Genomic DNA, 12,863 nt, shown 5'->3' on the forward strand with positions numbered 1-12,863 from the left:
GAGTAAATAAGGCCTGACCACAGTTTCCCAATGATTATTAGAACCAGAAGAGTCAGGGATAAAATGTCAAAAAATTGTTGAGACGAGAGAGATAGAGCGACCTTCTTCTTCTGTGCTCTGAGGAGGGACCTTACATCTTTGCATTTCCAGTTGCTTCTTCTTGAAATGAATTCCCAGACTCCCTTCTGCCTAGCAACATGTTTCTTCTTCTTCTCCTTCTTCTTCTCCTTCTCTTTCTTCTTCTTCTTCTTTTTTCAGTGTTTCTTCTATTATAAACAACTTGAGAAATCTTTCAAAGTTAGCTCCAGAAATTTCATCATTGTGTACCATGATTTCTTCTAGCCCTTCTTTCTCTCTCCAATAAGGTAGTTATTTTAAGACAGTATGATTTGAGTGTGACTACCTTTCCTACTAAACTGTGAATTATTTGTGATTTGGGACCATGCCTGGTCATAGGATTTTTTCCGAAGCAGTGTGTGTTTCTTAAGGTTGTAAATAATGGAAAGATGGCATTTAAGAGGAAGTTGTGTTGATTCATATATGAGTTGGCTCAGAAGGTTCATGTTTTTTTTGTTTTTTAAAAATTTTATTTATTTTTGGCTGCACTGGGTCTTCGTTGCTGCACGTGGGTTTTCTCTAGTTGCGGCAAGTGGGGGCTACTCTTCATTGCGGTGCGCGGGCTTCTCATTGCAGCAGCTTCTCCTGTTGCGAAACACAGGTTCTAGGCATGTGGGCTTCAGTAGTTGTGGCTCGTGGTCTCTAGAGTGCAGGCTCAGCAGTTGTGGCGCACAGACTTAGTTGCTCCACAACATGTGGGATCTTCCCAGACCAGGGCTTGAACCTGTGTCCCCTGCATTGGCAGGCAGATTCTTAACCACTGTGCCACTAGGGAAGTCCCCAGCAGGTTCATGTTTTGAAATGATCCAATGTAAGCTTTCTTACAATTAAAGAAGAAAATTTAGCCTTATAAAGGAAAACACCTAAAACTCTGGCCAGTGTACCTTTCTTTACGCAAGAAACAGATGATTTAGTGGCTTTAGGAACTGCTAACTTTCTACTATTTTAAGTTATTAGGAGAGACTGCAAGTGTGGATAAAGATGTTGCAAAGATATTTTCCCATGTTTTTAAAAAATCTTGGGTGTGGAATCCTAGGTACTATTGGATTTGTAGGGAAGATAAGACTTTTCTTCTGTCTTCTTAGGTTGTGTAATAAGGCTTGTAAATTAAACTGACAAAAGACAGATTAATAGGAGGAAAAACATACAAATTTTACTTGATGTTAATATTTTATGTGGCATGAAAGCCTTCATAGAAAAGAAAGAGATATTGTAAGGATGGGATAGACCTGGAAACTTACATGCCATGTTAGCAAAGAACAGTTCGCTGTGGAGACCAGACATGACAAAGGGAAAAGGGGCTGGGCTGGGGCTGCCAAATTGTGGGAAAGTTAGGAAATATGTGGGGGAAACTAATGGGAGATAAAGGTTATTTTAGTAGGTTTGTTTGCACAGATTCATCGTGGTGTCAACTTTTCACGTCTGGAGATAAGAATGTTCTCTTCTTCCTGGTGCAGGGAGAGCACTTTTCTCATATGAAATTGTATGTCCTGCTTTTAGGTAGAAAGAGGGAGGTCAGAGACCCTTTCTTGCCCCTGCTATTCCTCAAGTGTATGCAGCTCAAAATAATCCATATAGCAGGATGGCATATTTGGGGGTGGCATGTTCTGATCCCCTTCAGAGTGTAGGGTTTTTTTCCCGCAAATCACCACCAATACATTTATTTGAGGAAGAAAAGGTCAAATCTTATTAGGAACTTTTAAACTGGGTAGGACTAGAGACCCTGATCTGCCTAACTTCTGGGTGTTCACAGCTGCACGGGTGACCAGGTCCTGCATATGAGGCGACACCATGAAACTGATGAAGAGGGGGACACGTTCTGAGCAGTCACACGATGTCCCATTCAGAAGGTGCTGCCTTCTTCTTATCAGAAAAGTAGTGCTGAGAAAAATGAAAGCAGAACCTAGCCAGGACTTACTAGCACGTGCCCAGACATGATGGTGGCCTTCTGAAAGGGGATCACACCCTATTTACAAAGTAGGAGAGCGATGCTCCCAGCTGAGCTGAAGGATAAGAGCTGGGGCCAACTCGAGGGGTGTGAATGGGGGGTGGTACCTGACCCCCTGAGTCTTTGCCCTTCTGACCTGGGCCTCCACAAGCCATTCTCTGGCCCCAGCACAAGGCAAACTCGGCAAATCTGCAATGGAAGGGGATTCTGCCCCAATTCCTCAATGCCACCCCGCTTCCTCAGGTCTAACAGTGACCAAGCCACTGGGTGTAGGCTCACTTCCACCCATCCCCTGCTTCTGTGCAGACACATGGCAAATATGGAACCCAGAGCCCACCTGGGCTGGAGGACATCTAGGTGTTGCTGGGTTGGTCATGTAACAGGTGCCTGGAGATGATCAGGCCTCACTCACGGTGGCCAGGCTGAGATAGTGTGGGTTTGTGTGTGTGTGTGTTTCTTTTCTTAAAAATTGAAGTACAGTTAATTTACAATGTTGTGTTAGTTTCAAGTGTACAGCAAAATGATTCAGTTATATATATTTATGTATTCTTTTTCAGATTCTTTTCCATTAAAAGTTAATTCAAGATATTGAGTATATTTCCCTGTGCTATACTTTGTTCTTTGGTCTTTGTTGTTTAAGACACAGTGTTTTTTGAGGTGGTTCGGGGTACTCCAGGGCAAAGCATGATGACACCTGGTGGTGGAAAGGCAGGCTGGAGCCACGGAAAGGCTTGCCCTGCCCACTCACGTCCTTCCAGCAGTGGATCCGGATTTGAACTCTGGGGAGTGAGTGGGGAGCCCGGCCTGCAGCCATGAGATCGCCCACCAGCAGGAAGGGGTAGGTCGGCATGCCACTGCCACCCCTGTGGGGTAGCTCGGAATGGATGGCCAGGGCCTGGCTGAAGCTGTCATCCACCAGGTAGGCACTGAGGAAGTGGCCAGCAGGTTACAGCCCTGCAAGAAAACCGCATCTTCCAGGATGTGAGGGATTTAGCTGACAAAGAGTCCCAGCAGCTCCTCATCTTTGAAAATCTTCCCAATGGAGCTCAACTCTCCAGTGTACTTGGTCTCCAGTCCCACAAAATGGACCGTGCAGCTATTGAGATGACACGTAAGGGGTGAGCCAATATGTGGGACATTCCCTGCATCATCATCAGGTAGGAGGTCTCCTTCCCCACAGTCTTCAGAGAAATCTTCGTGTCATCCTTGCTGGAAACCTGCTCGATATCATCCGGAGAGAAAATCTTCTTCATGCTGCCCGGGGTCATGGTGGAGAGGGCAGTGGACGTCAGCCAGCAGCTCAGGCCTCGGAACAGCCTATCTTCCCATCCACTTGCACAATGTCCTTGGCATAGGTGAAGAAGGTCGGAGGGTGGAGGACCTTCCTCCCCAGCCCATTGGTCTCAATGGTGTGGGTATTGGCTCATGACCCGTCTGATGGGCAGCTCCATGTAGAGCAGCTGGTGACTGAGCTCTGTCACCCCTGCGCCCAGCACCATGAAAAGAGCTTGGTGGTGGGGTCTTGGTCTCCAGAGCCCAGGACCCCCAACGCGCTGTCCATCCTGCCGGCTGAGGGTGGCGGATGTGCGAGGATATGCGAGGAAGCACGAGGTTGCACTGGGATGCTCGGGGAGGCGTGGGAATGCACGGGGGGATGCGTGGGTGGTGGGTACAGAGCCTGGCCTCGACCCTGCCTCTGTTCCAGCTCCTGCTCCTACCATCCCAGCACTGCTGCGAGCCCACCTTATGGTTTTAATTTTGATGAAACTGGCTTCTATTAAAATCAAATGTCTTCAGGCCCTACACCTCTGAGGAGGACGTGTGGGAGGAGAGCAAACTCCAAGGTATAGGGCTTGCGAAAGAGGGTAGGTTCAAGTGATGCTAAAGATTTACTTGTGCTAATAATTTTTATTAAGATTATTAGTGTATGCGTGTTAAAGTTCTATTCCAAAGTTTCTTAAGTTTTTATTGAACTGCCTCCAATCCTATTTTTTCCCATAATACAGGATGCAAAATTTTTCAGTAAAATGTATTTAATGTTAGAGCAGAAATGCATGTATCTGCAATTCCTAGCAAAAAGAAAGTTCTCAAAACTATTTGCTAATTGGACAGGCATTAAAACTCTGAGAGTATATTCCCAGAACATTTTACCTAAGTGTCTCTTATTTATAGCTGAGCTTACCTTATCTCAGATTCCTAAAGAATTATCTACCTCGACAGTCACAATTTCTTTGTGAAATAAACCATTCCTGTTTCTCATTATGCCCTATTTATTCTCCTCCCAACATGACCTCTTAATTACGTGTGTATTTGTGTTTCCCATTAGACTGTGAGTTCTGCCAGACCGGTTATCTGGTAGGCACTCCACAAACACAAATCGTTGAATGAATGAATCAGTGTTAGGTGAATATTTGTATCACTTGCCAACCTAGAATCTTAATTTCTCTTGGGAGAGATAGAAAAATGACAAGGTATTTCCATCAACAGCAGGGAAGCTATTTCTAATGTCTTTCATTTACTAAGTAATACATATGGACAAATGTTTTAATATAATCCTCATAACTATATCATATCTAAGAGTACTTTTATTGCCCCCATTTCATAGATGAGGAAACTAAAACTGAGAGGGATTACACCATCCTTCCCAACATCAAACCGCCAATAAGTGTCAGAGCTGGGGCTGATACCCAGGTGGTTTGATTTCATGCCAGCTCTTAACTGGCATGCTATATTATCTCCAAATTTCAACAACATTATTTCAATGTCAGTGTTGTACAAATGTGTATGTGTGAATGCTGTGTTTCATCATAACCAAAGATGTTAAAGGACCTATAACTGAGTGACTCCAGAATATTTCCCTCATTGGATGTAACTGTCTTCAGAGTCTTCTCTTTTTTCTAGAAGGAACAGAGGACTTATTTTAACCAACCACATTCAGACTTATGAACTCATTCTGTCTAACCTGGAGTTGTAGTTTGCCATCCTCAGTAAGTCTAACCACCTGAACCACACCACCTTTTCGTGCTTAAGAAACCCAGATTCCTTGGGCTCCCTCCTCCTCAGCCATTCTATGATGCCTTCTCTGCTGTGTTTTCTCTTGCCAAGGAAATAAACTCAACAGAAACTTTCCCTTCCTCTTTCCACCTACTCCTCCTCCTTCTTCTTTTTTTTTTATTTTTTAACATCTTTATTGGGGTATAATTGCTTTACAATGGTGTGTTAGTTTCTGCTTTATAACAAAGTGAATCAGTTATACATATACATATGTTCCCATATCTCTTCCCTCTTGCGTCTCCCTCCCTCCCACCCTCCCTATCCCACCCCTCTAGGTGGTCACAAAGCACAGAGCTGATATCCCTGTGCTATGCGGCTGCTTCCCACTAGCTATCTACCTTACGTTTGTTAGTGTATATTTGTCCATGCCTCTCTCTCGTTTTGTCACAGCTCACCCTTCCCCCTCCCCATATCCTCAAGTCCATTCTCCAGTAGGTCTGTGTCTTTATTCCTGTGTCTTACCCCTAGGTTCTTCATGACATTTTTTTTGTTTCTTAAATTCCATATATATGTGTTAGCATACGGTATTTGTCTTTGTCTTTCTGACTTACTTCACTCTGTATGACAGACTCTAGGTCTATCCACCTCATCACAAATAGCTCAATTTCGTTTCTTTTTATGGCTGAGTAATATTCCATTGTATATATGTGCCACATCTTCTTTATCTGATAGTCTTTGATTTATTCTTTGATAGTGTGCAGTGCTGTGCGAGAATAATCCAGAAGGATATTCACCACCATTAGATCCCAAATGCCAGGTTTAGAAAGTTTACTCTTTTTCAATCTCAGTCAAATAATTAGACAAATCTACTTTGCTTCTGAAATACCATAAACTCATATAGATTGAGACATAGAGAAAATTATGTCAGTGAGTGACAAAATGACGTAAGAAAATGCAGCGTCCAAGTTCTGTAGAGGAGTGTACAGTCATCAGAAGCAGGTCAGCAAGATATTGCCTCATGGAAGCCCTTTGGGAAACTGTTCTAAAAGAAGGACTCAGAATTAACCAGTTAACCAATGGTTTATAAATGGTTTCTACTTGAGGCTGTAGTGGTACTAAAAAAAATTTGAAAAAATTAAAAAACAGGGTATTCTCTTAAGTAAGCTAAAATAGGTCCCCACCCCAAATAACCCCCTCAATCATAACCCTAAAATTATCTGGGTTATTCTGGTATTTTCAGAGCCAAGTTTTTATCCATAAACTTCCATTTAATTCTTTCACAAGTAATTGAAAATTCAACATTTGGGAGCCTGTGTTCTTAAGGTTTATTCTATCTGTTATGTAGAAAGTAGAATTTGTGTGTATGTCTTTGTGAGAGAGGGCAGGCATGTAGGAACACATGTGTATGTACACTTACATGTATGTCATGTAGATCACTGCATTCTGTACAAAAGTATTCTAATATTATTAAAAAGAAGAAAACTGGAGAAACACACTTACGTAACTCCCCTATGCATATTTTAAAGGGATTTTTTTGGTTTGTTTGCATATTTGTTTTCTCTGTGTATCTGAATTTTGATAGCTATTCAAAGTTTTTTTGAACCATTTGCCTGAATAAATGAGGAAAGAAGAGTGAGAATAAAGACGAGTGGGTATAATCTGTGATTTTGTGGGAAACCAGAAGGCAACTTTAAAGATTTTTCTCAATTTGGGATGTATAAGGAAATGGTGCCCTTTACAATATGCTATGCTTTGAAGCTGGTATTTCAGAGAATTTTTCCTCCTTTAAATTGGATAATTTATAAATGAATGCTCCCAAAGGAACTCGTAAAATCAAAGAAAAACATAGGCTGCTGGAAAATTGATTTGTCACCAGTACTTTTTAGCCTAAATAGTTTTCAATTTGATAATGACTTGATTTTAAAATTTCATATGCTGAATGTCAGGAATATGCAAATAATGTAGATGGAAGGGATGGATGTGGTGAAGGTGTCTCCTGGGGAAATGTTTCAGCCACATCTCTCATATCATCTCATGGAAATAGATCATTACTTGCAGTTGTACTTACATACCTCTGTTTTAATATTTGGTTCAAGCTGGGAAAGGAGGAAAACAAAATTCATGCTGGATTTGTGATCATCAGGTGCTGTGTCATGTTTTCTGGATGTCTGGGTAGATCTGATCTAATTCTCAAGGCAATCCTGAGAGCAAAGTGGTGCCCTGATTCTACAGATGGGGAAGAGGAGGCAGAGAGAGATTGGAGACATTAGTCACAGTGAACTTGTTTTTAATTACCATTTTTTAAATTGAAGTATGGTTAATTTACAATACTGTGTTAGTTTCAGGTATACAGCAAAGTGATTCAGTTATATATATTCAGTTATATGTATATATTCAGTTATTATATATATAGTCTTTTTCAGATTCTTTTCCATTATAGGTTATTACAAGGTATTGAATATAGTTCCCTGTGTTATGCAGTAGGTCCTTTTGTTTATCTATTTTATATATAGTAGTGTGTATCTGCTAATCCCAAACTCCTAATTGATCTAACCCCCTCCTCCGCTATCCCCTTTGGTAACCATAATTTTGTTTGTTTTCTATGTCTATGAGTCTATTTCTGTTTTGTAAATAAGTTCATTTATATCATTTTTTAAAGATTCCACATATAGGTGATATCATATGATATTTGTCTTTGTCTGTTTGACTTATTTCACTTAAGTGGATAGTCTCTATGTCCATCCATGTTGCTGCAAATTGCATGATTTCATTCTTTTTCATGGCTGAGTGATGAAGTAATGAAGTTTTAAAAGGTTTTTATGGCTCTTTCCAACTCTTTCCACTGTAGAAGCAGTTCTCAAACTTGAAGGAGCATGAAAGTCCCCTGGAGCACTTATTAAATACAGGTCACTGGGCTCCACCCTCAGACCTGCTGATTCAGTGGTTCTGTGGTGCAGCTGAGAATCTGCATTTCTAACAAGTCCCCAGGTGGTGTTGTAGCTGATCCTGGGGCCACACTTTGAGAACCAGTGTCCTATAACAGAAGATGGGATCTCTAAACCCATATCAATCATGCCCTGTTAATGAAAAGTGAGTATCCAGTGCCTGACTGGAATCTTGAAAATCTGCAGCCTGGTGTGTTTTTTTGCTCCTCAGATACAGTGTGTGTGCCCCTGGGGAGTGCGGTGGCTTGCCTGGGGGCCCTCAAAGCTGCAGGGTAAACACAATGCATCTTTAAGGAGTAACAGTTTTCTTTGATGGTAAAAAGTTTAACATGCTATTTTTATATTAAAACAAACACACAGCTGGGCTATAGAGGAGAATACAAATTCATATGCATTCCTGAGATAAAGCTCTAGATTTCAAAGGAAGTCTGCCCTTGTGGTAGACAGCTTTAGGCTATGCTTCCACTCTCAGAGGGTACAAGTTGGCTGTCCCCTGGCAATGAGAGAGTTTAGCTGAAGAAAAAAAGAGGCTACTTTTATGTTGCTATTAAATACTTTCTTGACCTGAGAGTTCCTGTTTCTGGATTCAGATTCTAGTCTCTCCCTGATCTGATATTCCCCAGGGTCTAGCCTTCAGGAACAGGTACACAGGCCTTTTTCTGAGGACATATAGAAAGTTGAAATTACTATTTTAGCACTGGATGCTATAAACTTCAAATTAAAAACAATATAGTAGCACAGGGAACTATATTCAATATTCTGTGAAAAACCATAATGGAAAAGAATATGAAAAAGAATATATATATATGTGTGTGTGTGTGTGTGTGTGTGTGTGTGTGTGTGTGCGTGTGTATAACTGAGTCACTTTGCTGTACAGCAGAAATTAACACAACATTGTAAATCAACTATACTTCAATAAAATCTAAAAAGAAATAAGGAAATTAAGTATATTTCAAGCCTCTTTGCTTCATGGAGGAAAATAATTCAAAGTCAGCTTGGGGTGATGTCTTCCTTCACTGTGGATCCTAGAAAAATCTGGGATTCATTGCATAGGTATGTGCATGACACCTCCCCCCCACCCAGCAAACACATAATTTCCTAAGTCAGGGTCCCTTTCCCAGGCTGCATTGTCCATCTGGAGCGAGTACCCTGCTTTACACCAAGCACAAGCGCAGGGCCCTTTCTTTGGTCCCCAGTTTACAGCTTTGCTAAGGCAGTGGCACTTACTTACCCCCTCCTAGAAGTTCTCTCACTACTGGTTTTGTTTGGCCCACAAGCTGACAATGGTTTTGCAGTTTTAAATGGTTGAAAAAGATCAAAACAGGAATAATGTTTCATGACACATGAAAATGATAAGAAATTAAAATTTCTATGACAAGAAAGGCAGTTTCCATAAATAAAGTTTTATTGGAACACAGCCACACTCATTCCATTTTATTGTCTACAGCAGCTTTTGGCTGCCTTCCCACTACAAGAACAGACATGAATAGTTGTGGCTGAGACTTTGTAGCCCACAAAGCCAAAAAATAGATACTGTTTGCCAGAAAAAGTTTACAGATTCCTGCTCTAGACTGTGCAGGAGGCAGGCACATTCTGTACATCTTAGATCCAGAATCAGACCAGGTCCCTGCTTATCCTCCCTAGAATAGGTTCTCTCATCTCCCTGTCCTTCCCCCAAGGAAAGCTTTGGCAGCTGGCGGTTGTCTGAATGCCTGACAGCTCTGCAACAAAAACAGTGATGTGTCCTGAAAATAGGGTGTCCAGGCTCAGAACTCAAGGCTTTTAGAGATGAGGGAGGGAAAATTATCTCCTATTTATTTCTATGCCAGTATTTAAAAAACCCCTAAATTAATGTCAGTACATTTTCTTAACCAAATTCTTTTTTTTTTTTTTTTTTGTGGTATGTGGGCCTCTCACTGTTGTGGCCTCTCCTGTTGCGGAGCACAGGCTCTGGACACGCAGGCTCAGCGGCCATGGCTCACGGTCCCAGCCGCTCCGCTTCATGTGAGATCCTCCCAGACCAGGGGCACGAACCCGTGTCCCCTGCATCGGCAGGCAGACTCTCAACCACTGCGCCGCCAGGGAAGCCCTCTTTTTTTTAATTTTTAATCTTATTGAAGTATAGTTGATTTGCAATGTTGTGTTAATTTCTGGTGTACAGCAAAGTGATTCATTTATACATATATATATTCTTTTTCATATTATTTTCCATTATAGTTTATCCCAAGATATTGAATATAGTTTCCTGTGCTATGCAGTAGGACCTTATCGTTTATCCATCCTGTATATACTAGTTTGCATCTGCTAATCCCAAACTCCCAGTCCTTCCCTCCCCCCACCCCCCTCCCCTTTGGCAACCACAAGTCTGTTCTCTGTCTGTGAGTCTGTTTTGGTTTCGTAGATAAGTTAAATTGTGTCATTAAAAAAAAAATTTATTTATTTATGGCTGCGTTGGGTGTTTGTTGCTGCGCGCAGGCTTTCTGTTGCGGTGAAACAGAAAGTTGCGGCGAGCGGGGGCTACTCTTCGTTGCCCTGCGGGTGTGTCTCATTGCGGTGGTTTCTCTTGTTGTGGAGCATGGGCTCCAGGGGCTTCGGTAGTTGTGGCTCGCCGGCTCTAGAGTGCAGGCTTAGTAGCTGTGGCACACAGGCTTAGTTGATCCACGGCATGTGGGATCTTCCTGGACCAGGGATCGAACCCATGTCCCCTGCATTGGCAGGTGGATTCTTAACCACTGAGCCACTAGGGAAGTCCCCAACTTTGTCATATTTTAGATTACACATATAAGTGATATCATTTTACCCTGATTCATAAAGTCTTTGTGAGGAAAGGCTCTGAGAAAATAGGGATGGATTTGGGGTTTGCCCTTTATTCCATCAATGCAAGAAAGCACAACAGGTAAAGAACTTTGTTCATCTCCCCTGGTGACGATGTTGGTAGTGGTACCACCTTTTCACTTTTTCTCCAAGGAGAAAAGTACTCACTCACTCACCAGCACCTATCTCCATCCTGTCTTCTCTCCAGAAAGCAGAGCCTGAATCAGGGCTTGCGTGCAGCTAGTTCATTACGAAGCGTGATCCTGGGAATAGGCTTGAGAGACAAAAACAGGATTAGAGGAAAAGCCAAGGCAAGGGTGCATTCTTTAGTTTCTTCATCCTTTAAAAAAAAAGCTTTCTTGAGATATAATTCACATAACAAAAAATTCTCTCATTTAAAAGGTACAATTCAATAGTTTTAAGTATATTCAAAGTTGTGCAGTCACCACAGTCAAGTTTTAGAACATTTTCATTATCTCAGAAAGTAAGCCTTATTCCCATTAGAAGTCACTTCCCATTTCCCCCCAACCCTCTCCCAGATCTTGGTAACCACCAATTTACTTTCTGTCTCTATGGATTTGCTTATTCTGAAAATTTCACGTAAATGGAATCACATGAGACAGGCTTCTTTCACTTATCATGTTTTCAAGGTTCAGCCATATTGCAGAGTGCGTCAGCACTATGTTTCTTTTTACTGTAAGAAACATTTTCTTGTATGAACAAACCACGTTTTATTTATCCATTCACCAGTTGGTGGACATTAGGGTTTTCTCTATTTTTTGGCTATTATAATGATGCTAGGAACATTGGTATATTTTACAAGTTTTTGGTGGACATATTTTCAATTTTCTTGGGTGTCTTCCTATGAGTGATATTGCTGGGTCATATGGTAACTCTATGTTTAACCTTTTGAGGGACTGCTGACCTGTTTTCCAAAGTGATTGTACCATTTTACATTCCAACTAGCAATGTATGAGTGTTTCAATTTCCCTACATTCTTGGCAACACTTGATTTTGACCATCGTAGGAGGTGTGAATTGATATCACATTGAGGCTTTGATTTGCTTTCCCTGATGGCTAACAATAGTGAACATCTTTTGCGTGCTTACTGACCATTAGTATATATTTGGAGAAAATGTCTATTCAGATCCTTTGCCCATTTTTCAATTGAGTTATTTGTCTTTTTATTATTGAATTTTAAGAGTACTTTATATATTCTAGATACAAGTATTTTTATTAGATACATGACTTGAAAGTATCTTCTCCCATTCTGTACATTGTTTTTCCACTTTCTTGATGGTATCCCTTTTTATTTATTTTTATTTTTAACATCTTTATTGGAGTATAATTGCTTTACAATGGCGTGTTAGTTTCTGCTGTATAACAAAGTGAATCAGCTATACATATACATACATCCCCATATCTCCTTCCTCTTGCGTCTCCCTCCCACCCTCCCTATACCACCCCTCTAGGTGGACAGAAAGCACCGAGCTGATCTCCCTGTACTATGCGGCTACTTCCCACTAGCTATCTATTTTACATTTGGTAGTGTATATATGTCCATGCCACTCTCTCACTTTGTCCCAGCTTACCCTTCCCCCTCCCCATGTCTTCAAGTCCATTCTCTATGTCTGCATCTTTATTGCTGTCCTGCCCCTAGGTTCTTCAGAACTATTTTCTTCTTTTTTTTTTTAGATTCCATATATATATATGTGTTAGCATACAGTATTTGTTTTTCTCTTTCTGACTTACTTCACTCTGTATGACAGACTCTAGGTCCATCCACCTCACTACAAGTAACTCAATTTTGTTTCGTTGTATGGCTGAGTAATATTCCACTGTATATATGTGCCACATCTTCTTTATCCATTCAGCTGTTGATGGACACTTAGGTTGCTTCCATGTCCTGGCTATTGTAAATAGAGCTGCAATGAACATTGTGGTACATGACTCTTTTTGAATTATGGTTTTCTCAGGGTATATGCCCAGTAGTGGGATTGCTGAGTCATATGGTAGTTCTATTTTTAGTTTTTTGAGGAACCTCC

The 12,863-nt window shown here is 41.2% G+C and overlaps 1 pseudogene; it reads right to left on the reverse strand.

The window, feature by feature from the left end:
* Positions 1-2,672: 2,672 nt before the first annotated feature.
* The window catches only part of LOC101327809 (mitochondrial carrier homolog 1-like), a 91,596-nt pseudogene continuing 81,405 nt past the window's right edge, over positions 2,673-12,863 (reverse strand).

The sequence above is a fragment of the Tursiops truncatus genome, chromosome 10 (genome assembly GCF_011762595.2).
Source record: "Tursiops truncatus isolate mTurTru1 chromosome 10, mTurTru1.mat.Y, whole genome shotgun sequence".
Lineage (NCBI taxonomy): Eukaryota > Metazoa > Chordata > Mammalia > Artiodactyla > Delphinidae > Tursiops > Tursiops truncatus.